Source organism: Trichosurus vulpecula, chromosome 3, assembly GCF_011100635.1.
Source record: "Trichosurus vulpecula isolate mTriVul1 chromosome 3, mTriVul1.pri, whole genome shotgun sequence".
Classification (NCBI taxonomy): domain Eukaryota; kingdom Metazoa; phylum Chordata; class Mammalia; order Diprotodontia; family Phalangeridae; genus Trichosurus; species Trichosurus vulpecula.
Window position 1 is genome coordinate 363,443,406 of NC_050575.1, and position 25,151 is coordinate 363,468,556.

General features: G+C 35.7%; 2 pseudogenes; both read left to right on the forward strand.

Moving 5' to 3' along the window:
* The window catches only part of LOC118841651, a 1,013,973-nt pseudogene that overhangs the window by 426,379 nt on the left and 562,443 nt on the right, over positions 1 to 25,151 (forward strand).
* LOC118841654 lies at positions 3,141 to 4,989 on the forward strand (annotated as a pseudogene).

Sequence of the window (25,151 nt, forward strand, 5' to 3'; positions counted from 1 at the left end):
CTCAGCCCTCAAGGAACTTACAGTCTAATAGAAGAGAGAACATGCAAACAAATATATACAAAACAATGTACATAAAAGATAAATAGATTAACAACGGAAAGCCATTACAATTAAGAGGGCCTAGAGTAGGCTTCTTGTAGAAGGTGGGATTTTAATAAGTTACACATCATCTTTTTTATATAAGCAGGTCTTATACCACTAGAGTTATTCATAAATTGCAAATTGTATTTTTCTTTTCAAGTTGTATGTTATTAAAATTCCTCAGGAAAATGATTTTGTAAAGGAACCTTGTGATTAAAATTTGCATGATGTTAAAAGAAAATTCAGATTATGATGTCCTAATTCATAGTTTCAGTATACATTCATTAAACTCAAAATTTTCAAATTACAGGGGATTAAAATAATCCATCCCATGCATAAATTCCTCCACAGAATCCTTTTTGGGTAGTTATAATAGTTATTAACATCTATATAGCACATTGAGGGGCACATAGGTGGCACAGTGTATAGAGTGCTAGGCTTGGAATGAGGAAGACTCATTTTCATGACTTAAAATCTAAGGATCAGGTGTGCCATTAATCTGCTGTGCTGCTGTCAGGAAGTCAGTTACCTTTTCTGAGCCCCAGCTTCCTCATCTATAAAAGCGGGATAATAGTTGTCCAGCATGGTCAGTATATTGACATAATTTGCTTGCCTACTCCAAGGTAAGAATTTTTTTTAGTCAGCAGAAGGTGAGTTAATGGGCAATAACCATAAGAGCACAAGTAAAAAAATTAAGCACACAGAAGAAAACAAGATGAATGAAGTTCAGGAGGGGATAATACCAAGTATGGCAATTTTACTACCTTGCTAAATTTAATGTAAAAAATTCTTACAGAACAGAAGATCATGGGTTTATATATAATCCTCTTTTTGTTATTTATAAATTTGATACTTTTGTTTATGGATGATTGTTAAGTTCATGAAAAGGAAGAAGAAATAAGAGAAAACCAATATTCCTTGCCTGATTTAAATGGCTATAGTGAGAATCATAAAGATACATCACGTAAAGCACTTTTTGACTCCATGTTACCTCAGTAGATTCATAAACAAGATGGAGAGCAGCAACCTTACCTTAGTGACTGAGTTCATCCTCCTTGGCCTCACCAGCCAGCCTGAGCTCCAGCTGTACCTCTTCCTTCTCTTCCTCATGATCTATCTGATGATCTTGCTGGGAAACCTGCTCATTGTGTTGTTGGTAATAGTGAATACATTCCTTCATACACCCATGTACTTCTTCCTCACCAATCTGTCCATAATCGAAGTCTGTTATACATCCTGTGTGTTCCCACAGATGCTTTGGCACTTCTTTACAGAGAGAAAGTCTATCTCCTATCTCTGCTGTGTCATACAGGTCTACACATTCCTGTCCTTTGGCATTGCAGAGTGCTATATCCTCTCAGTGATGGCCTATGACCGCTATATTGCTATCCGGGACCCCTTGAGATACTCAGTGACAATGAACAGCGGTGTATGTGTGAGCCTGGTGACTGGGTCTTGGATGGGTGGCTTTCTGGCATCCCTGGTGGCTACGGTAGTTACATTCCAGCTCTCCTTCTGTAAGGATAATGTTATCAATCATTTCATGTGTGAAACACCTGCTCTGTTCCGCCTCTCTTGTACAGACACATCTCAGACAGAGCTTATCGCGCAAATCTTTTGTGTCTTTACCCTTTTGTGCCCTGTCATATTCATCACTTTCTCCTATACCCACATCATCAACATTGTCCTTCGAATTCGCTCTGCCCAAGGGCGCAGAAAAGCCTTCTCCACTTGCTCTTCTCACCTGCTGGTTGTCATCCTATTCTTTGTGACTGTAATGTCTCTTTACATGAGGCCAAAGTCTCTGTACTCCCCAGAGAAGGACAAGATTGTCACTGTGTTTTATGTTGCCTTCACACCTACCTTGAATCCCCTCATCTACAGCCTGAGGAATAAGGAGGTGAAAATAGCACTAAGGAAACTCCTAGGGAAAACTAGAGACACATAAAAACCATGTCCCACATCATTAGACCATCTGGCAGAACTGGATTGCCATGTGTATAATGCCACCCAAGCCTCCCACATCAACTTTGTGCCTCTTTCTCAGGAATTGGAGACCAAATCAACATTATTTTCATTACTTGTGAAGGCTGTGCAATCTGCTACCCTATGGCTTTACTCAGAATCTCTGTGGTTCTCACTTATAGTGTGTGTAGACTGAAATACCCTTGCTTGTTCACCATTCTCAACTTCCTCACACACATCTGGATCAGTCTTGTCATTTTGGTTTCCCCATTCCATTAATCCACAGCCTTCCATTGTGTCCCCTGAATCCTAGAATATGCTATTCTCCAAAGCAAAGGAGCTTGCATTACAACCAAAATTCAACTATCCAGAAAAATTCCGTACATTTTTTTCAGGGGGAAAGATGGACATTCAATGATATAGGTGACTTGCAATCGTTCCTGATAAAAGAAAAACCAGAACTGAACAGAAAATTTGATTTTTAAATACAAGACTCAAGAGAAGCATCCCTAAACGGGAAGATGAGTCTTGTAACTCTTGGGAACTGTATTTTTACTAGGCATTTATAAGAGGGTATATGATGCAGACGGGAGGGGTTGGCTGACGCCGGCCGCTGCAGCGGTGGAGGCAACCTCTGGCTTGGACCGTCTAGTTCCCCAGCTACCCGTCAGAGGGGTCCCGGAGTGGGAAAGGAGTTGACTGAGTGGGGGGAGGGACGGCAAGGCGTTTGGTCGCCACCACCGCTGTCCCGGCTCAGGGTGTGGAACAGCAGGATCCACCACCACACCACCACCTCCAACACAGCACCACCCCATCACACCACTGCTGACACCACCACCTCCACCTATGTTGCCACCTCCACCACCGCCGCCACCTCTTCCTCCTCAGATTCTTTAACTGACTGGACCGGCTGGAGGCAGGCGCGGGCGGATGGATTTGCCGCCTCGCCCCCCCCCCCCCCGCCCCCTCCCGAGCCCCGGCACACCCTACCGCCCGCTGGGGCTGAAGTCCGGGTCATGCTGCACGAAGCCGCTACCCGAAGGAGAAAAGGAGAAGCTGCCATTATCGGGCTTCCCCACGCTGGAGCCCCCAGCATGGCTGAATATAGTGTGGAGTGTGACTGTGATGCAGTACATGATGAATTGACCATTCGAGTTGGGGATATCATCAGAAACGTGAAAAAACTAGAAGAGGAAGGAGGATTAGAAAGGGAACTAAATGGAAAAAGGGGGCTATATCCTGATAATTTTGTTAAGGAAATTAAGAGAGAGATCGAACCCAAGAAGGAAAATTTTCCTTTCAAACAAGATAAGCCTGGAAATGTGGCCAGTCTTGTACAAAGCATAAGCACTTATCAACTTCCAGCAGGAGAAATTCAGCCACATCCCCTAACCAAAAATGTTAAGGACAAAGCAAAGAAGCAGCAGTGTAAATTTCTCTATGAGTATATTCCACCAAATGAATATGAATTAGTGCTCAGACTGGGAGATGTTATGGATATTAATGACGAGGTAGAAGAAGGCTAGCGGACTGGAACTTTGAACAAGTCAGAATTGTTTCCCTCAAATTTTTTGAAATTAGAGATAGCTGATGATGGAGAAGCCCATGAAGCTCAAGAGGAATCAGAGGCTGTTTTTACTAGCCCTACCTCACCTTTAGCCTCTCTGGGAAATGAGAGTGAAACTGCAGCTGGATCAGTTGCACAGCCAAAGAAAATTCGAGGAATTGGATTTGGAGATATTTTTAAGAAAGTTCAGTGAAGCTCCGGACAAGAATGTCCAGTAATGAAGTAGATGAAAGAAAACCAGACAAACCTTTAATTACTCATAGACTAGGATTCAGAGCAAGAAGTTACAAAGGCAGAAATTGAAGGCAGATATAAAGCTAAGGAATGTTATAGAACATTATTTGCCCATGAAGGTTCTAATGACGATGAACTTTCTTTTAAAGAAGGGGAAATCATCCATTTGATAAGTAAGGACACTGGAGAAGTAGAATGGTGGAAAGGTGAGCTTAATGGTAAAGAAGGAGTCCAGACAACTTTCTATTCAGATACACAAACAAGATAACGACTTTCCAAAACCAAAGAAGCCACCACCCCTCTTCCAAGAGTCCTGCTCCCGAGACTGAGCCTACAATTGTAGATTGAAGAAAAGGATGAAAAGTCAGCTTTGGAACAGAAGCCTTCAAAGCCAGCTGCTCCCCAGGTACCACCCAAGATCTCTACTCCTCCTAACAAATCCAACAATTTATTAAGATCCTCAGGGATCATATATCCAAAGCAACCAGAAAAACCAATTCCACCACCACCATCTCCTATCTCTAATCTCAATGGGGAAGTTCCTACCTTCTCTCAAAGACAGAAAATGAACTGGTATGGAAACCAAAGTTAGATTCTGAACAAGTACTTCCTAGACCAAAATCAGTAGACCTAGATTCATTTGTAATGAGGAGCTCTAAAGAGATAAATGTAAATTTTGATGACATATCTTTCTCCAAAAACTTTTTACATCTTACTGTAGATAGACCTAAGATGCCTGGAAGGAGGTTACCTGGTCACTTCAATGGAAGTCATAGTCCAATTCAAAGGCCAGAAAAACCTTGAAGTTTCAGAAAGGTGAGGAAGAAAGTGCCAAATTAAATGCAACTGAAATTAGAAAGGCATCTGTGTACACTGCCGCACCTTAAGCTGCATCTCCTAGAACAACTTTCTTCAATTCAGTAGATGCCAAAACAAAAGGAGAAATTGATGATGGGAAGAAAAACATACTATATGATCTCAGAACACAGGTTGTGGAGTTATTGTGCGTTGTAGAAGCAATCAAAAAGGAACATGGGAAGAAACTGGAAAAACTAAGAAAAGAATTGTAACAGGAGAAGGCAATTAGAAGTAACCTAGAGGTAGAAATAGGAAAGCTGCAAAAACTAGTCCTGTCTACTTGAGGGAGGTGTCAAGTAGACTCAGTGTTCTTCTTTGGCCGGGGATTCATAAATGAGAATAGGAACTGAAAACTGACTTGTTTACTTCCAAGGAACAAAAGACTTTTGGTGTGCTATAGGAAAAAAATGAGTAGATGAATTTTCGTATCTTACATAAGGGGGGAAATGAAAATGGTGTATTTAATTTAATTTTATTTTATTTGCCAATATTAAAAAAGACGCCTTATTTCTTACTGTGATGGAATCACAAACCTCTTTTTTTTCTGATCTGTTTGAAAATTCTACTGAATCTGTATAAAAAGGAGCAGAAGTTGGAAATAGATTTTTATTGAATACTGACAGTGTAATTTTTAAAGAGGTCTATATTTTAAAAAGGTTGATATATTTCCAGGTAACCTGTAAAATAGACTATGGGAGGGACACATTAGCTTAATAATCACTAACTTGTAGTAATTACATTTCCCATAATGCAAAGGGGACATAGAATACTTGTGTGTGTGTGTGTGTGTATTTATATGTATGTATATTTTATTTTTAGCTTTCCTACCCAAGATTACACTGTTGTGCCTATATGTCTACAATATTGCTTATCATTTGGGTAACAAAATAGGGATGTGTTAGCTATAAAACAGATGGATCAATCCCATATGCAGATTATGAAATAAAATAAATTTGATAGATGAACTATTTCATGCCACTTGCACTGTAGGGTTCATGAAAGGAATTTGTTAAAGCATACTTCAATAATTAAGTATATTTTTAAAGGAATAAGATTTTCTTAAATCTGTCAGAGCTAAGAGGTCAGAAACCTGTCCTTCAGTTCATTGTGCCTAGAAACTGGAGCACATTTAACTTGCAAACACCAGCCTTATTGCTGTATTTCTCTGCTTATTTTGTAGATTCAAATATTACCTAGCCTATGGTCTTGTAATTTAATCCTCCTCCTTTTAAAATACCATTAATAAAACAAAATGCAAATCTTTCATAAATTTGTCATGAGTTCATACTTTTAGAGCAGTCAACTCATCATGTAAATATTCAATTTAAGAAATAATATTGACTTAAGTAAACTATGAAACTTTTTGGAGTCATTTTGAATTGTTGAGTAGATACTAACTTTATAAAAATGGTATTTTACTTCGCAGACCATAGTATCACATTTGTTATTAAAACAAATAAGACCCTTTTCAAATTTACATTTTCATAAATCACATGGTCATCAAACAGCTCTTTTTAAAGTTTTCAACCTCAACACAGTTTGAAAATATGTTTCAATAATATGTCAAAAAGTTTCAAATATAACATAGTCCTACCTAGGATTTATACATTTTAGTGGTAGTGAATATCTTTTAACAAACAATGCCTCAGTTTAGGGCTTAGCTTTTTAGCAAATGGTCAGTGGATTTCCAGTGTATGAAATTACAAGACTTGTGGGTTGTGGGGTGGCAGTGTGTGTGCCAGAATGTTTTATATTTTTTTCTGTTATTTCAACTTAAAACTCAATACAATGTTTTGCTTTACAACTTAATTTTGTAAAAATGAAACTTTTTTTTTTAATACAGGATAATCAACACACTGATTCATAAAGATCTTGAAATAATACTTAATACTCCTTTTGGGGTAGCTGGTCTTCAGTTAAATGTATGTGTTGCCTCATTATGAAGGTTATAGACTTCTGTCCCAATGAAATCACCATTAATCAATATTAGCTACCAATATTCCATGTGCATTTTTAAAATGACCAAGCAAATGAAATTGTCTTTTTGTTTGCTTTGGACCCAAACCTTTCCCCCAAACATCCTTTCTCCCCCATCCAGTTTTAATGACAGTGTTAAAGGGAAAAATTTTAAGCTCTTTATATTCTAGGAATTATCTTCATTAAGAAGCATATTTAAAACTGTTTTTCCTTTTCTTTCTTGGGAAGAATTTGAGAAATTAAATATTCTTTCTTTGGTTTCTGAGCAGTTAAGATCATCCATATGTTGATTATAACATATCAGGATGACAAACATTTTTTAAAATATGAGATTTGCAAAAAATATTTAGGAAAGTCACTGGTATCTGTTAGCTGCCCTTTCCATAACTTCCTTCTTGAATAGATAAGGAAAAGAAAAGCAATTGCCTTAAATGGTCACAACTTATCTGTCTCCATTTAAAGAAGAAAAATCTTCCTTCAGTATGGCAATTCACCAGTAATGTTTTGGTATATAACAGGACATCACTAGAAACTCCTATTCATGAAAACTATATTATCATATTATTGTATGTAGAAATACTATACATAGAATGTAGAATTTACATTCTGAAGAGGGGTGCAATTTTCATGCACTGATTAGTTTTTTTAAATGTGCCCATAAGCACAAAGCTTTCAGTCAACTGTGTGATATCTGTAGTGGCTGTTAAAATGATGAATTATCTGAGAATGTACTGCATATACAGGTATGCCACAGTTTTTGAAACTTAATGCATTGATTCAGTATTCTCTTACCTTCCTGAAAGCATCAAAAATGAACACTCCCAATTTTAAAAATATTTGCTGTGCCTGTAACTTTTTTTTCTTTAAAAGCATTAAGATTTCTCTGATGATGAAAACAGAAAAGTAAGCCTGATGTCATACAAATTTATTTTCTATATTTCTACCTGTGATTATAACACAAAGAAATGTGCTCCAAAGTATTTTTAAACATTTTGTCCACATGTAAACTTACAATGGATGAGCAGAAAAAGATAATCAGTTAAAATGAGAAATAAAAGGTGTTAATAATAATAAAATAGCCTTGTTTTGCTGTAAAATGATCAAATACAATGACTTGATTTAATAAAATCATCTTTCAAAAGCTACTGCTATGAATATTTTTAACCATAAATGTCCTAATCTAAGGTATTCCTCCATTCTTTGCTGTTATTGCATATTGCAATGAGTCTGATGAGTATTCCAACATTCCAAAATGTACCCAGTTCACAAATCAGTTTAAACATATTGATGCATTTATGGATACTGTAAAATGTGTGTTTTCCCTGAAAGGAAAAAAGAAATTCAAATAAAATGAAAGTACTGCTAAAAAAAGAAGGGGGTATACATAGACAGAGGGTATGGGAATAAGTTGAATTTGATGTGATGATAAAAATGATTAACTAATTAAAGATTGTGCTGGGAGAAGAGGAAAGGGGGAGGCAGAATAGGATAAATTATTACAGGAAGAGGCACAAAGACCTACTAAATATATGGAAAAAAGGGAGGGAGGAGAGTATTGTTTGAATCTTACTCTCATTGGATTTGGTTCCAAGAGGGAATAACATACACATTCAGTTAGTTATAGAAACCTCTCACACGCTATAAGGAAGTAGGAGGGGAAAGGAGAAAGAAAAGGGAGAGGATTGATAGCAGGGAAGGGAGATTAAGGCAGGCAAGTGAAACAGAAGCAAAATACTGGTGAAGAGGGAAAGGGTGAAAGGGTAGAGACAAGTACAAAGAGGGAGAAGACAGGATGGAGAGAAAGACATGATTAGTAATCATAACTGTGAATGTTAATAGGTTGAGCTCCCCCATTAAACAGAGGTGGATAGTAGAATGGATTAAAAACCATAATCCTGCAATATGTTGTTTACAAGAAACATATCTGAAGCAGAGGGATACACACAGAGTAAAGGTAAAAGGCTGAAGTAGACTATATTATGCTTCAGCTGAAGTTAAAAAAAAACCCACAGGGGTAGCAATCCTGATCTCAGACAAAGTGAAAGCCAAAATGGATCCAGAAGGAAACTACATCTTTCTAAAAAGTACCATAGAAAATTAAGTAATATCAATACTAAACATATATGCACCAAGTGGTACAGCATCCAGATTCTTAGAGGAGAATTTAAAGGACTTATAGAAAGAAACAGACAGCAAACTATGCTGGTGGAGGACCCCAAGCTCCTCCTCTCAGAACTAGATAAATCTAACCACAAAATAAACAAGAAGGAAATTAAGGAGATGAATAGAATTTTAGAAAATTTAGATATGGTGGATGACTAGAGAAAACTGAATGTGGAGGGAAAGAAATATGCTTTTTCTCAGTGGTATATGGCACCTACACAAAAATTAGCAATGTTTTAGGGCATAAAAACCTCATAATCCAATGCAGAAAGGCAGAAAAAATAGATGCATCCTTTTCAGATCATGACACAATAAAAGCTACATGTAATAAAGGGGACATGGAAAGATAGAGTAAAATTAATTGGAAACTAAATAATCTAACCCTAAAGAATGAGTGTTTCAAACAACAAATCATAGAAACAATAAATAACTTCATCCAAGAGAATGACAAGAATGAGACAACATTCCAAAACTTATGGGATTCAGAGAAAGTGGTTCTTAGGGGAAGTATTATAGCTCTAAATACTTACATGAATAAAATAAAGATAGAAGAATTGATGAATTGAACATGCAACTAAAAAGATAGAAAAAGAACCAATTAAAAATCCCTAATTACTTATATTAAAAATTAAAAATCCCCAAATTAATAAAATTGAAATTAAGAAAACTATTGAAATCATAAATAAAATTACAAGCTGGTTTTATGAACAAACAACAAAATAGAATAACATTTGGTTAATTTGATTAAAAAAGAAAGAAGAATACCAAATTACCAGCATTAAAAATGAAAAGAATAAATTTGCCAACAATGGAGAGGAAATTAAAACAATAATTAGAAGTTATTTTGCCCAACTGTATGACAATAACTCTGACAATCTAAGATGAAAATTTGCAAAAAAATAAGTTCCCCAGATTAACAGAAATAAAATACTTAACCTAAGCTCAGAAAAAGGAATTGAATGAGCCATCAATAAACTCCTTAAGAAAAAATCTCCAGGGCCAGTTGGAGTTACAAATGAATTCTACCAAACCTTTAAAGAACAATTAATTTCAATACTACATAAACTATTTGGGAAAATAGGCAAAGAAGAAGTCCTATCAAATTATTTTTATGATACAAATATGGTGCTGATAACTAAACTGGGAAGAGTCAAAACAGAGAAAGAAAATTATGGAGCAATTTCCCCAAAGAATGTACATGCAAGATGTTGTCTCAAAAAACCAAGATATTTTTGAGGATGACATATTTGCTACGGAAGCAATTGAACCAGCACAGAGAACAAAAAAGAAGGAAAATGCCTTGGAATCCAACCTTTTTGATGATAACATTGACATCTTTGCTGACCTAACTATAAAACCCAAAGAGAAGAAGTCAAAAAAGAAAGTGGAGCCAAAGTCAATATTTGATGATGAGATGGATGATATTTTCTCATCTAGCAGCGGCCTGACCAAGATGCCCAAGCCAAAAAGCCAGTCCACTCAGTCAACACCTGAAACAAGATTAGAAACCAAGGTGTCCAATACATTTGATGACCCTCTGAATGCTTTGGGAGGCCGGTAGAGGATACATACATGCATAAGACCATGGCAGAAGTGGGTATTTCATCATTTTAGGATCTCTTCTTGGTTTATTATCATACCCTTATATTCTAACAACTATAGCAAGGAAAGCAGATCCTGGAAAAGGCTCTTCTCTTATTCAATATAAACAGTATTATTTTTGCACTGGTTTTAATCATGCTTAATTAATATTAAGGGAAAAATAGATATTGTAAAATACTTTTGGTTATGTGCAGATCAACTCTAATTAGCCTGTGCAAAAATGCAATGATGTACTCTATTATATAGAACATTGTTTCTTTTATTGAACAGAAATAAGAGAGTTAAAATGGTGAAATATAAATTGTTAAAAACTAAAAAAAAGAATGTACATGCAAAAATTTTAAACAAAATATTAGCAAAGAGATTATAGCAATTTATCATGAGGATTTTGCACTATGACCAGGTAGGATTTATACCAGGAATGCAGGGCTGGTTCAATATTAGGAAAACTATCAGCAAAAGTGACCATATCAACAACAAAATTAACAGAAATCATATGATTCTCTCAATGGATGCAGAAAAAGCTTTTGACAAAACACAGCATCCATTCCTATTAAAAACACTAGAGAGCAAAGGAACAAATGCAGTCTCCTTAAAATGATAAGTAACACCCAACCAAAATTGTCAGCAAACATTATATGTAATGGAAATAAGCTAGAAGCATTTCCAATAAGATCAGGGTGAAACAAGGATGTCCTTATCACTATTGCTTTACAATAATATACTATAAGTGTTAGCTTTAGCTATAAGAGAAGAAAAAAATTGAAGGAATTAGAATAGGCAATGAGGAAACAAAATTATCACTCTTTGCAGAAGATATGATGGTATACTTAGAGAAATCTAGAGAATGAACTAAAAAACTCCTTCAAATAATAAACAACTTTAGGAAAGTTGCAGCAAATAAAATAAATCCACATAAACCACTGGCATTTTCATATATTACTAACAAAGCCCAGCAGCAAGAGAAAGAAAAAAAATTCCATTTAAAGTAACTAGACAATACAAAATATTTGGGAGTCTACCTGCCAAGACAAACCCAGAAACTATACGAATATAATTAGAAAACACTTTTCACACAAATAAAGTTAGATCTAAATAATTGAAAAAATATCAGGTGTTCATGAGTAGAATAAGCTAATATAATAAAAATGACAATTCTACCTAAATGGTTTTACTTATTCAACACCATACCAATCAAACTCTAACAAATTATTTTATAGTGCTAGAAAAAATAATAACAAAATTCATCTGGAAGAACAAAAGGTCCAGAATGTCAAGGGAATTAATGAAAATAAATGCTAGTGGAGGTGGCCTAGCCACACCAAATCTAAAACTGTATTATAAAGCAGCAATTATCAAAACTACTTCACAATGGCTAACAATTAGATTGGTGGATTAGTGGAACAGGTTAGGCACACAAGATACAGTAGTAAATGACTGTAGTAATCTACTGTCTGATAAACCCAAAGACTCCATCTTCTGGGACAAGAACTCACTATTTGACAAAAACTGCTGGGAAAATAGTATGGCAGAAATTAGGCATAAACCAATATTTTATATTTTATACCAAGATAAGGCCAAAATGAATACACAATTTAGACATAAAGGCTGATACTATAAGTAAATTAGGAGAACCAGGAATAGTTTACCTGTCAAATAAATAGAGAAAGGAAGAATTTATGACCAAACAAGAGACAGAGAACATTATGAAATACAAAATAGATAAGTTTTATTACATTAAATTGAAAAGTTTTTGCACAAACAAAGCCATACAACCAAGATTAGAAGTGGAGCAGAAAGCCGGGAAACAATTTTTACAGCTGGTATCTCGGACTAAGGCCTCATTTCTAAAATACATAAAGAACTGAATCAAATTTATAAGAATACAGGTCATTGCCCAAGTGATAAATGGTCAAAGGATATGAACAAGCAGCTTTCAGATGAAGAAATTGAAGGTATCTATTGCCATATGAAAAAAAAACACTCTAAATCATTACTGATTAGAGAAATAAAAATCAAAACAACTCTGAGGTACCACATCACACCTATCAGATTGGTTAACATGACAAAATCAGAAAATGACAAATGTTGGAGAAGATGTGGGGAAAATCGGAACACTAATGCATTGTTGGTGGAATTGTGAACTGATCCAGCCATTCTAGAGAGCAATTTGGAACTATGCCCAAAGGATTATAAAACTGTGCATACCCTTTCACCCAGCAATACCACTTCTAGGTCTGTATCCCAAAGAGATCATCAAAATGGCAAAAAGATCTACATATACAAAAATATTTATAGTAGCTCTTTTTTGTGGTGACCAAGAATTGGAAATTGAAGGCATACCCATCAATTGGGGAATGGCCAAACAATTGTGGTATATGAACATAATGGAATAATACTGTTTCATAAGAAATGATGAACAGGAGGACTTCAGCAAAACCTGGCAAGACTTACATAAACTGATGCTGAATGAAGTGAGCAGAACCAGGAAAACATCGTATACAGTAACAGCAACATTGTGCGATAACCAACTTTGAAAGATTTAGCTCTTTTCAGCAATGCAAGGATCTAAGACAACTCCAAAAGACTCATGATGGAAAATGCTAGCCACATCCAGAGAAAGAACTACGGTGTCTGAATGCAGATCAAAGCATGCTATTTGCTTTTTTTTGTTTGTTTCTTCTTTCTCGTGGTTCCTTTCATTGGTTATTGGTTATAATTCTTCTTTACAACATGGCTAATGCAAAAATATATTTGATTTGAATGTATAAGTAGAGCCTATATCAGATTGCATGCCATCTTGGGGGGGGTTCAGTGGGAGGGGAGAAAATTTGGAATTCAAAATCTTATGGAAGTAAATGTTGATAGCTTTAAATAAATAAATTTTAAAAAAAGAAAGAAAGGATGAAAGACAACAACTGTGTGTGTATTTGCAGTTCTTTTTGTTGTGGCAAAAAAACCAATATGTATCCTTAAAGCAGGTCTTTCTTACTCCATTCTCAACTAGCTTCGATCTCTAGTTCATACTTCTGCTAGTTCTTCTGTCTATGCCTTTCTTATGCTCAAAACTATCCAAATATTTCTTATTGTTTATTAGTAAAGTTGAATTTTTTAAGCCTGCTTTTCAAGGTTTCCACAACTGGTGCCTCTGTACCTCTACAGAAAGAATTGTAAGATAATAAAAATTTTAGGGCCAGCAAGAACCTTTCCTAACATCCCCCTGCCCCTACAACTGACAACACCCCCACTTTGTACCCATTTGCCTTGCATCCATTTTATGTATACCTGTATATGTGCATTTTGTCATCCTCAACAAAATGTAACTCCCTTGAGGGGAGGAGTTTTTTCATGTCTTTCCTTGTATCCTTAGCATTAAACACAATGTCTGACACAATAGTTTCTTAATAAATATTTGTTGAATTATAGAATAAATTTTTAATAATTGACAGTTGAATAAATAAATGTTTCCAACCTGGGTAGAGTTTATGTCTGAGAATTTTGACTTCTTGAAATCCTCTAAGTTTTGATATGTCTATTTTACTGCAGTAATGTACAATATAGGAGAGAAAGAAATTATAAAACTATAACATTTTTCACAAGAGGACTAGGAAGACAGAAACCCTGTTGGAAGGACAGATGTTGGCAACCAGAATTAGGTGAACTAACACTCGACCAGGGGTGGAGAACCTGCAACCTTGAGGCCACATGTGGCCTTCTAGGTCCTTGGGTGCAGCCTTTTGAATGGGTCCAAGTTTTACAGAGCAAATCCTTTTATTAAGGGGGTTTGTTCTGTGAAGTTTGGACTCAGTCAAAGGGCTGCACCTGAGGACCTAGAGGACCACCTGTGGCCTTAAGGCTGTGGGTCACCATCCCTCCATTGGACTTTCTAAAGAGAGGAAAAGGAACAATAAAGGGAAACCAGCCATAGTGTGAGAACTGTCTTGGGTTAATGAGGGGGAACGTATAGGCTGCCATGAAATCCTGGGCCCCAGTAGAGGATGTCTGGGGGTGTCTGGTTCTTTTTCATGTTCTTTTTAATGAGGCCTCTGGGGGAGCTAAGAGCATGGTAATGGGAAACAAAGTGAAGGGAGGAAACATTGAGAGAGGCCCTTGAGAATAAGAGAAGGAACTAGAGGCCCTCAATCCCCATCCACTTCCAGAGTCAACTCCTGATGATTGGCCTGATAAGTATTCCCAATTCTTCCTTTTGACAGGGCACTATGGCATGAAGGTAGGGAAATGTCTTATGCTCTCTCTCATTGCCTCTATCCTCATTCTATCTACTTCATCTCTAACCTCTAATTTATGAAAAGCTGCGATGTCGGGGGACCATATTTTGAAACTGTACCAAAATGAATAATAGGGGTGACAATGGACATCCTTGTTTCACCCCTGATCTTATTGGGAATGCATCTAGCTTATCCCAATTACATATAATGGTTGCTGATGGTTTTAGGTAGATGGTATTTATAATTTTAAGGAAGACTCCACTTATTCCTATGCTTTCTAGTGTTTTTAACAGGAATGGGTGCTGTATTTTGTCAAAAGCTTTTTCTGCATCTATTGAGATGATCATGTGGTTTCTGCTAGTTTTGTTATTGATATGATCAATTATCCTGATACTTTTCCTAATATTGAACTAGCCTTTCATTCCTGGAATAAATCCAACCTGGTTGTAGTGTATTATTCTCCTGATGAGTTGCTTCAATCTTTTTGCTAATATTTTATTTAAAATGTTTGCATCAATACTCATTAGGGAAATTGGTCTATAATTTTCTTTCTCTGTTTTGATTCTTCCTGGTTTAGGTATTAGTACCATATTTGTGTCATAAAAAGAATGTGGTAGGACTCCTTCTTTGCCTATTTTCCCAAATAGTCTATAAAGTATGGAAATTAATTGTTCTTTAAATGTTTCATAGAATTCACAGGTAAAACCATCTGTCCCTGGAGATTTTTTCCTTGGGAGTTCATTGATGACTTGCTCAATTTCTTTTTTGAAATGGGGTTATTTAGGTAATTTACTTTCCCTTTTCTTAACCTGGGCAATTTGTATTTTTGTAAATATTTGTCTGTTTCCCTAAGATTATCAAGTTTATGGGCATTTAATTGAGCAAAATAATTTCTAATTATTGTTTTAATTTCCTCTTCATTGAAGGTGATTTCACCCTTTTCATTTTTGATACTGGCAATTTTCTTTTCTGCTTTCTTTTTTTAAATCAAATTGACCAAGGGTTTATCAATTTTATTGTTTTTTTCATAAAACCAGCTCTTAGTTTTATTTATTAGTTCACTATTTTTCTTGATTTCAATTTCATTAATCTCTCCTTTGATATTCAGTATTTCTAATTTGGTGTCTATTTGGGGATTTTCAATTTGTTTTTTTTCTAGCTTTTTCAGTTGCATGCCCATTTTATTGATGTTCTTTTTATCTATTTTATTCATGTAAGCATTTAGAGATATAAAACTTCCCCTAAGAATTGCTTTTGCTGCATTCCGTAAGTTTTGGTATGTTATCTCATTATTGTCATTCTCTTACATGAAGTTATTAATTGTTTCTATGATTTGTTCTTTGGCCCACTCATTCTTTAGAATTAGATTATTTTGTTTCCAATTAATTTTTAGTTTATCTTTCCATGGTCTTTTATTGCAAATAATTTTTATTGCATTATGATCTTAAAAGGATACATTGACTATTTCTGCCCTTCTGCACTGGATTGTGAGGTTCTTATGCCCTACTACACGGTCAATTTTTGAGTATGCACCACGTACTGCTGAGAAAAAAGTATATTCCTTTTTATCTACATTCAGTTTTCTCCCGAGATCTGTCATATCTGCCTTTTCTAAAATTCTCTTCACCTCCTTGACTTCCTTCTTGTTTATATTGAAGTTAGATTTATCAAGTTCAGAGAGGAGGAGTTTGAGGGCCCCCACTAGTGTGGTTTTGCTGTTTATTTCTTCCTGTAACTCCCTTAACTTCTCCTCTAAGAATCTGCATGCTATACTCCTTGGTGCATACATGTTAAATAATGATATTGCTTCATTGTCTGTGGTGCCTTTTAGCAGGATATAGTGTCCTTCTTTATCTCTTTTAATTAGATCTATCTTTGCTTTTGCTTTGTCTGAGATTAAGATTGCAACTTCTGCATTTTTTTTTAACTTTAGCTGAAGCACAATATGTTCTACTCCATCCTTTTACTTTTACCCCTGTGTATTCACCTTTTTTCAAAGTGTTTCTTGTAAACAACATATTGTATGATTATTATTTTTAATCCATTCTACTATCCACCAATGTTTTATGGGAGAGTTCATCCCATTCGGATTCACAGTTATGTTTACAAGCTGTGTCTTTTTCTCCATCCTGTTGCCCTCCCTATATTCATGCTTTTATTTCTCTGTCTTCCCTTCTGTTCCTCAGAAGAGTTTTGCTTTTGACCACCTCCTTCTCCAATTTATCCTCCCTCTTGATTTCCCTCCCTTATGTTACCCTTTTCCCCTTGCTACTTCTTCCCTCCCTTCTGACCCTCTTTTCTTTCCCCTTTCCCCTCCTACTGCCTGAAGGACAAGTTTGATTTCTATACTTTTCATAGTATGTTATTCTCTTCTTGAACCAAATACAATGACAGCAAAACTCATATAGTACTCTTCTCCCTCCCTTCTTTTCCTCTACTATAATATGTTTTTGTGCTTCTTCATGTGATGTAATTTATCCTTTTCTATTACCTCCTTACTTCTTCTCCCAGGACCCTCCCTTTACATTTCTTATGTAAGTTATATAGTTATATCATTGTATTAGTTAGTTTGTACTGACAGTCACAGTCTGTGTGTGTCTCTTTCAATTGTCATAATAACTGTACAATTCTCAAGATTGTGGCATATATATATGTATATATACATATATATACATATAACATATATAAAACTATATAATTCTATATAAGGGTGTAAACAATTTTCCCTTATTGATTAACCAGGTTTGTGGTTTTCTCCCCCTTGTTTTTTTTTATGTCTCTCTTGAGTTTTGTATTTGAAGGTCAAATTTTCCCTTGAGTTCTGGCCTTTTCATCAGGAAAATCTGGAATTCTTTATTTCATTGAATGTCCATCTCTTTGCCTGAAATATTATGCTCAGTTTTGCTGGGTAGTTGATCCTTGGTTGTAGTCCCAGCTCCTTTGCCCTTCAGAATATCATATTCTAATTTCTCCTGTCATTTAATGTAGCAGGTGAAAGATCCTGCGTGATCCTGACTGTAGTTCCACGATATTTGAATTGTTTCTTTTTTGCTGCTTGCACTATTTTCTTCTTGACTTGATAATTCTGAAATTGGCTACAATATTTCTTGGAGTTTTCAATTTGGAATCTCTTTTAGGGGGTGATTGATGGATTCTTTGGATGATTATCTTCCCCTTTGGTTCTAGGTCCTCTGGGCAGCTGTCTTTGATAATTTCTTCGAAGATACTGCCCAGGCCCTTTTATTCATTGCAGCTTTCCAGTAGGCCAATAATTTTTTTAAAAATTTATTTAATATATTTAGTTTTCAGCATTGATTTTCACAAGAGATTGAATTACAAATTTTCTCCACATTTCTACCCTCCCCCCACTCCAAGATGGTGTATATTCTGGTTGCCCTGTTCCCCAGAAAGCCCTCCCTTCTGTCACCCCACTCCCCTCCCATCCCCTTTTCCCTTCCTTTCTTGTAGGGCAAGATAAATTTCCACGCCCTATTGCCTGTGTATCTTATTTTTTAGTTGCATGCAAAAACCTTTTTTTTTTTGTTTTTGAACATCTGGTTTTAAAACTTTGAGTTCCAAATTCTCTCCCCTCTTCCCTTCCCAACCACTCTCCCTAAGAAGTTAAGCAATTCAACATAGGCCACATGTGTATAACCCTTCCACAATACTCATGTTGTGAAAGACTATGTTTTGCTCCTTCCTAACCTATCCCCCTTTATTGAATTTTCTCCCTTGACCCTGTCCCTTTTCAGAAGTGTTTCTTTTTGATTACTTCCACCCCCATCTGCCCTCCCTTCTATCATCCCCAACCTTTTTTATCTTCTTCCTTCTTTTTTCCTGTGGGTAAGATACCCAATTGAGTATGTATGGTATTCCATCCTCAGGTCAAATCTGATGAGAGCAAGATTCACTCATTCCCCCCTCACCTGCCTTCTCTTCTCTTCCTACAGAACTGCTTTTTCTTGCCACTTTTATGTGAGATAGTTTACCCCATTCTATCTCTCCCTATCTCCCTCTCTCAACATAGTCCTCTCTCATTTCTTAATTTGTATTTATTTCTTTTAGATATCTTCCCTTCATCTTCCACTCACCCTGTGCCTGCTCTCTCTCCATATATATACATATATATATACACATACATATATACATACATACACATTCACTTATACATGTATATACATAAACATATATATGCATATTCCCTTCAGCTACCCTAACACTGAGGTCTCATGAATCATACACATCATCTTTTCATGTAGGAATGTAAACAAAACAGTTCAACTTTAGTAAGTCCCTTGCAATTTCTTTTTCTTGTTGTTTTTCATGATTACCTTTTCATGCTTCTCTTGATTCTTGTGTTTGAAAGTCAAATTTTCTATTCAGCTCTGGTCTTTTCACTGAGAAAGCTTGAAAGTCCTCTATTTTATTGAAAATTCATATTTTACCTTGGAGCATGATACTCAGTTTTGCTGGGTAGGTGATTCTAGGTTTTAATCCTAGCTCCATTGACCTCCAGAATATCATATTCCAAGCCCATCAATCTCTTAATGTAAAAGCTGCCAGATCTTGGGTTATTCTGATTGGGTTTCCACAATACTCAAATTGTTTCTTTCTGGCTGCTTGCAGTATTTTCTCCTTGATCTGGGAGCTCTGGAATTTGGCAACAATATTCCTAGGAGATTTCTTTTTGGGATCTATTTGAGGAGTCGATCGATGGATTCTTTCAATTTCTATTTTGCCCACTGGCTCTAGAATATCAGGGCAGTTCTCCTTGATAATTTCTTGAAAGATGATATCTAGGCTCTTTTTTTCATCATGCCTTTCAGATAGTCCAATAATTTGTAAATTTGTAAATTATCTCTCCTGGTTCTATTTTCTAGGTCAGTGGTTTTTCCAATGAGATATTTCACATTGTCTTCCACTATTTCATTCCTTTGGTTCTGTTTTATAATATCTTGATTTCTCATAAAGTCACTAGCTTCTACTTGCTGCAATCTAATTATTTATTTATTTATTTATTTTTTTAGAATTATTGATTTATTTTTAGTTTACCGCACACGGTTCTACATAGTTTTGAGTTCCAGATTTTCTCACTTCCCTTCCCCCTCCCTCCCCAAGATGGCATGGAATCTCATATAACTATCATGTATAACTTCGCATTGAATTAATTTATGCACTAGTCAAGTTGTGGAGACTAATTATGACCAATGGAATGAATCATGAGAAAGAAGAAACAGAAACAAAAAAAAAACAACCCAAAAACAAAAACAAAAGAGAAGCAAAAAAGGCAAGCATGTAGTGCGCCTCGATCTGTATTCAAACTTCACAGTTCTTTCTCTGGATGAAGATAGCATTCTCCATCATGAGTCCCCTGGAGTTGTCCTTGCACCTTAGGTTGCTGAGAAGAGCGCAGTATGTCAGGGTTGGTCCTCACAGAATCCATATATCTGTGGCTGTGCACAACGTTCTCCTGGCTCTGCTCCACTCACTCAGCATTATGTCGTGTAGGTTTTTCCAGGTTGTTACGAAGTCTGCATCATCCCCATTTCTTATGGCACAATAGTATTCCTTCACCTTCATATACCACAGCTTGTTCAGCCATTCCCCAATTGATGGACATCCTTTTGATTTCCAATTCTTGGCTACCACAAAAAGAGCTGCTATAAATATCCCTGTACATATGGGTCCTTTTCCCGCTTGTGTGATTTCTTTGGGATACAACCCTAGAAGTGGTATTGCTGGGTCAAAGGGTATGAACATATCTATAGCCCTTTGGGCATAGTTCCAAACTGCTCTCCAAAATGGCTGGATCAGCTCACAACTCCACCAGCAATGCAACAATGTTCCAATTTCCCCACATCCTTTCCAGCATTTATCATTTTCCTGTTTTGTTATTTTAGCCAATCTGACAGGATAGATGTGGTATCTAAGAGTTGTTTTGATTTGCATTTCTCTAATCAGTAGTGATCCAGAGCATTTTTTCATATGCCTATAGATAGCTTTAATTTCTTCCTCTGAAAACTGCCTGTTCATATCCTTTGACCATTTCTCAATTGGGGAATGGCTTGTATTCCTATATATTTGGCTCAGTTCCCTGTATATTTTAGAAATGAGGCCTTTATCAGAGATACTAGTTGTAAAGATTTTCTCCCAATTTTCTGCCTCCCTCCTAATTCTTGTTGCATTGGCTTTTTTTTGGACAAAAACATTTCAATTTGACATAATCAAAATTATCCATTTTGCATTTTGTATTTTGATACTCTAGACATCTTATTTTTCCAAATGAATTTTGTTATTATTTTGTCCAGCTCAGTAAAATAATTTTTTGGTAGTTCAATTTGTATGGCACTGAATAGATAGATTAATTTAGGTAAAATTGTCATTTTTATTATATTAGCTTGGCCTAACCATGAGCAACTGACATTTTTCCATTTATTTAAATCTGATTTTATTTGCGTGAAAAGTGTGTCATAGTTATGTTCATATAGGCCCTGGGTTTGTCTTGGCAAATAGACTCCCAAATATTTTATAGTGCCTTCAGTAACTTTGTATGGAATTTTTCTTTCTATCTCTTGCTGTTGGGCTTTGTCAGTAATGTATAGGAATGCTGAGCATTTATGTGGGTTTATTTTATATCCTGCAACTTTGCTAAAGTTGTTTATTATTTCAAGTAGTCTTTTACTTGATTCTCTATGATTCTCTAGATAAATCATCATATCATCTGCAAAAAGTGATAATTTAGTTTCTTCTTTCCCTATTCTAATTCCTTCAGTTTCTTTTTCTTCTCTTATTGCTACAGCTAATGCTTCTAGTACCAAATTGAATAATAGGGGTGATAATGGACATCTTTGTTTCACCCCGATCTTATTGGGAATGCATCTAGTTTATCCCCATTACAAATAATGCTTGTCGATGGTTTTAGGTAGATGCTATTTATAATTTTGAGGAAGGTTCCACTTATTCCTATGCTTTCTAGTGTTTTTAATAGGAATGGGTGTTGTACTTTGTCAAAGGCTTTTTCTGCATCTATTGAGATGACCATATGGTTTCTGCTAGTTTTGTTGTTGATATGGTCAATTATGCTAACAGTTTTCCTAATATTGAACCAGCCTTGCATTCCTGGAATAAATCCTACCTGGTCATAGTGTATTATTCTCGTAATGAGTTGCTGCAATCTTTTTGCTAATATTTTATTTAAAATTTTTGCATCAATATTCATTAGAGAAATTGGTCTATGATTTTCTTTCTCTGTTTTGACTCTACCTGGTTTGGGTATTAGTACCATATTTGTGTCATAAAAAGAATGTGGTAGGACTCCTTCTTTACCTATTTTCCCAAATAGTCTACAAAGTATTGGAATTAGTTGTTCTTTAAATGTTTGATAGAATTCACATGTAAAACCATCTGGCCCTGGAGATTTTTTCCTAGGAAGTTCATTGATGGCATGCTCAATTTCTTTTTCTGATATGGGGTTATTAAGAAATTTCACTTCCTTCTCTGTTAGCCTGGGCAGTTTATGTTTTTGTAGATATTCATCCATATCTCTAAGGTTGTCACATTTATGGGCATACAGTTGGGCAAAATAATTCCTAATTATTGTTTTGATTTCCTCTTCATTAGAGGTGACCTCACCCTTTTCATTTTTGATACTGGTAATTTGATTTTCTTCTTTCTTTTTTTTAATCAAATTGGCCAAAGGTTTATCAATTTTATTGGTTTTTTCATAAAACCAGCTCTTTGTTTTATTTATTAATTCAATAGTTTTCTTGGTTTCAATTTTATTAATCTCCTTCGATTTTCATTTTTTTCCAATTTGGTATTTAATTGGGGGTTTTCAATTTGCTCTTTTTCTAGCTTTTTCAGCTGTATGCCCAGATCATTGATCTCCTTTTTCCCTATTTTATTCATGTAGGCATTTAGGGATATAAAACTTCCCCTAAGAACTGCTTTTGCTGTATCCCATAAGTTTTGGTATGTTGTTTCATTATGGTCATTCTCTTGAATGAAGTTATTAATTGTTTCTCTGATTTGTTCTTTGGCCCACTCACTCTTTAGAATTAAATTATTTAGTTTCCAATTAGTTTTTAGCTTATTTTTCCATGGTACTTTATTAAAAATGATTCTTATTGCATCATGATCTGAAAAGGATGCTTCGACTACTTCTGCTTTTTTGCACTGGATTGTGAGGTTTTTATGCCCTAGTACATGGTCAGTTTTTGAGTATGTGCCATGTACTTTTGAGAAGAAAATATATTCCCTTTTATCCCCATTCAGTTTTCTCCAGAGGTCTATCGTATGTGCCTTTTCTAAAATTCTGTTTACCTCCTTAACTTTTTTCTCATTTGTTTTGAGGTTAGATTTATCAAGTTCAGAAAGGGGGAGGTTGAGGTCTCCCAATATTATGATTTTGCTGTCTATTTCTTCCTGTAACTTCCTTAACCTCTCTTCTAAGAATTTGTATGCCTTACCACTTGGTGCATATATATTAAGCAATGATATTGCTTCATTGTTTATGGTGCCTTTTAGCAGGATATAATGTCCTTCCTTATCTCTTTTAATTAAATCTATCTTTACTTTTGCTTTTGCTTTGTCTGAGATTAGGATTGCTACACCTGCTTTTTTTTTACTTTAGCTGAGGCACAGCATATTTTACTCCAGCCTTTTACCTTTACCCTATGTGTATCCCCCTGTTTCAAATGTGTTTCTTGTAAACAGCATATTGTAAGATTATGTTTTTTAATCCATTCTGCTATCTGCTTCTGTTTTGTGAGAATGTTCATCCCCTGCACGTTCAGGGTTATGATTTCTCTCTGTGTCTTTTTCTCCATCCTAATTCCCCCTGTTTATGCTTTTATTTCTCCCTTTCCCCTTCTCCTTCTCAACAAAGTTTTGTTTTTGACCTTCCTCAGTTAACCCTCCCTCTTTATTCCCCTCCTTATCTTACCGTTTCCCACTTGCTACTTCTCCTCTCCCTTCTGACCACCCCCCTCCCTTTTTCCCCCCTTCCTGTAGGACAAGTTAGATTTCTAAACTTATCAGGGTATGTTATTCCCTTCTTGAACTAGATCAGATGACAGTAAAGCTCAAATACTGCTCTTCTCCCTCCCTTCTTTCCCTCTAATATAATTTTTTTTGCCCCTTCATTTGGTGTAATTTACCCTTTTCTACTACCTCCTTACCGCTTCTCTCATAGCCCTCCCTTTATATCTCTTACTTATATTTTATATCTTTACATCAGTTACTCTATACAGGCATTCACAACCTATGTATATCCCTTTCAATTGTCATAATAACTGTACCATTCTCAAGACTGACTTATATCTGTATATATGTATATATATATACATATACATATATACATATATATATATATGTATACAAACATACATAAGATGATATAATCCCACATAAACATGTAAACAACCTGCCCTTATTGGTTAATAAGGTTTATGGGGTTTTTCCCCCTGGTTTCCTTTTTATGTCTCTCTTGAGTTTTGTATTTGGAGATCAACTTTTCCATTGAGTTCTGGCCTTTTCATCAGGAAAATCTGGAATTCCCTTATTTCATTGAATGTCCATTGCCTTGCCTGGAAAATTATGCTTAGTTTTGCTGGGTAGTTGATCCTTGGTTGTAGTCCCAGCTCCTTTGCCCTTCGGAATATCATATTCCAATCTCTCCTGTCTTTTAAAGTGGAAGCTGAGAGATCCTGCGTGATCCTGACTGTAGTTCCACGATATTTGAATTGCTTCTTTTTGGCTGCTTGCAATATTTTCTCCTTGAGTTTATAGCTCTGAAATTTGGCTATCATATTTCTTGGTGTTTTCAGTTTGGGATCTCTTTCAGGGGGTGATCGGTGAATTCTTTCAATGACTATTTTGCCCTCTGGTTCTAGGACCTCTGGGCAGCTGTCTTTGATAATTTCTTTGAAGATAATGTCAAGGCTCTTTTTTTCATCATGGAATTCTGGTAGACCAATAACTCTTAAATTGTCTCTCCTGGATCTATTTTCCAGGTCAGTTGTTTTGCCAATCAGATATTTCACATTTTTTCTATTTTTTCATTCTTTACGTTTTGTTTTATTACTTCTTGGTGCCTCATAGATTAATTTGCTTCCACTTGCTCAACTCTAATTTTTAATGAGTTAGTGTTTACGTTTTTCTTTCAGTCTCCTTTTCCAATTGGTTGATTTTGCCTCTCAGGGTGTCCTTTTCTCTCTCTAGATTCTGAATCTCCATAGCCATTTTGCCAATCTTATTCTTTAGGGACTTGATTTCATCAGTGGATTTTTTTCCATTTTTTCCATATTTTCTTTTAGCTCCCTAATTTGGTTTTTAAAATCCTCCTTTAGCTCTTCCAGCAGTGCTTTTTGGGCTGGAGACCAGTTCATATTACCTTTTGAAGTATCTGATGTATCTACAGTATCGTTACTTTACTCTTCCATATTTGTATTTTGATCCTGCCTGTCTCCATAAAA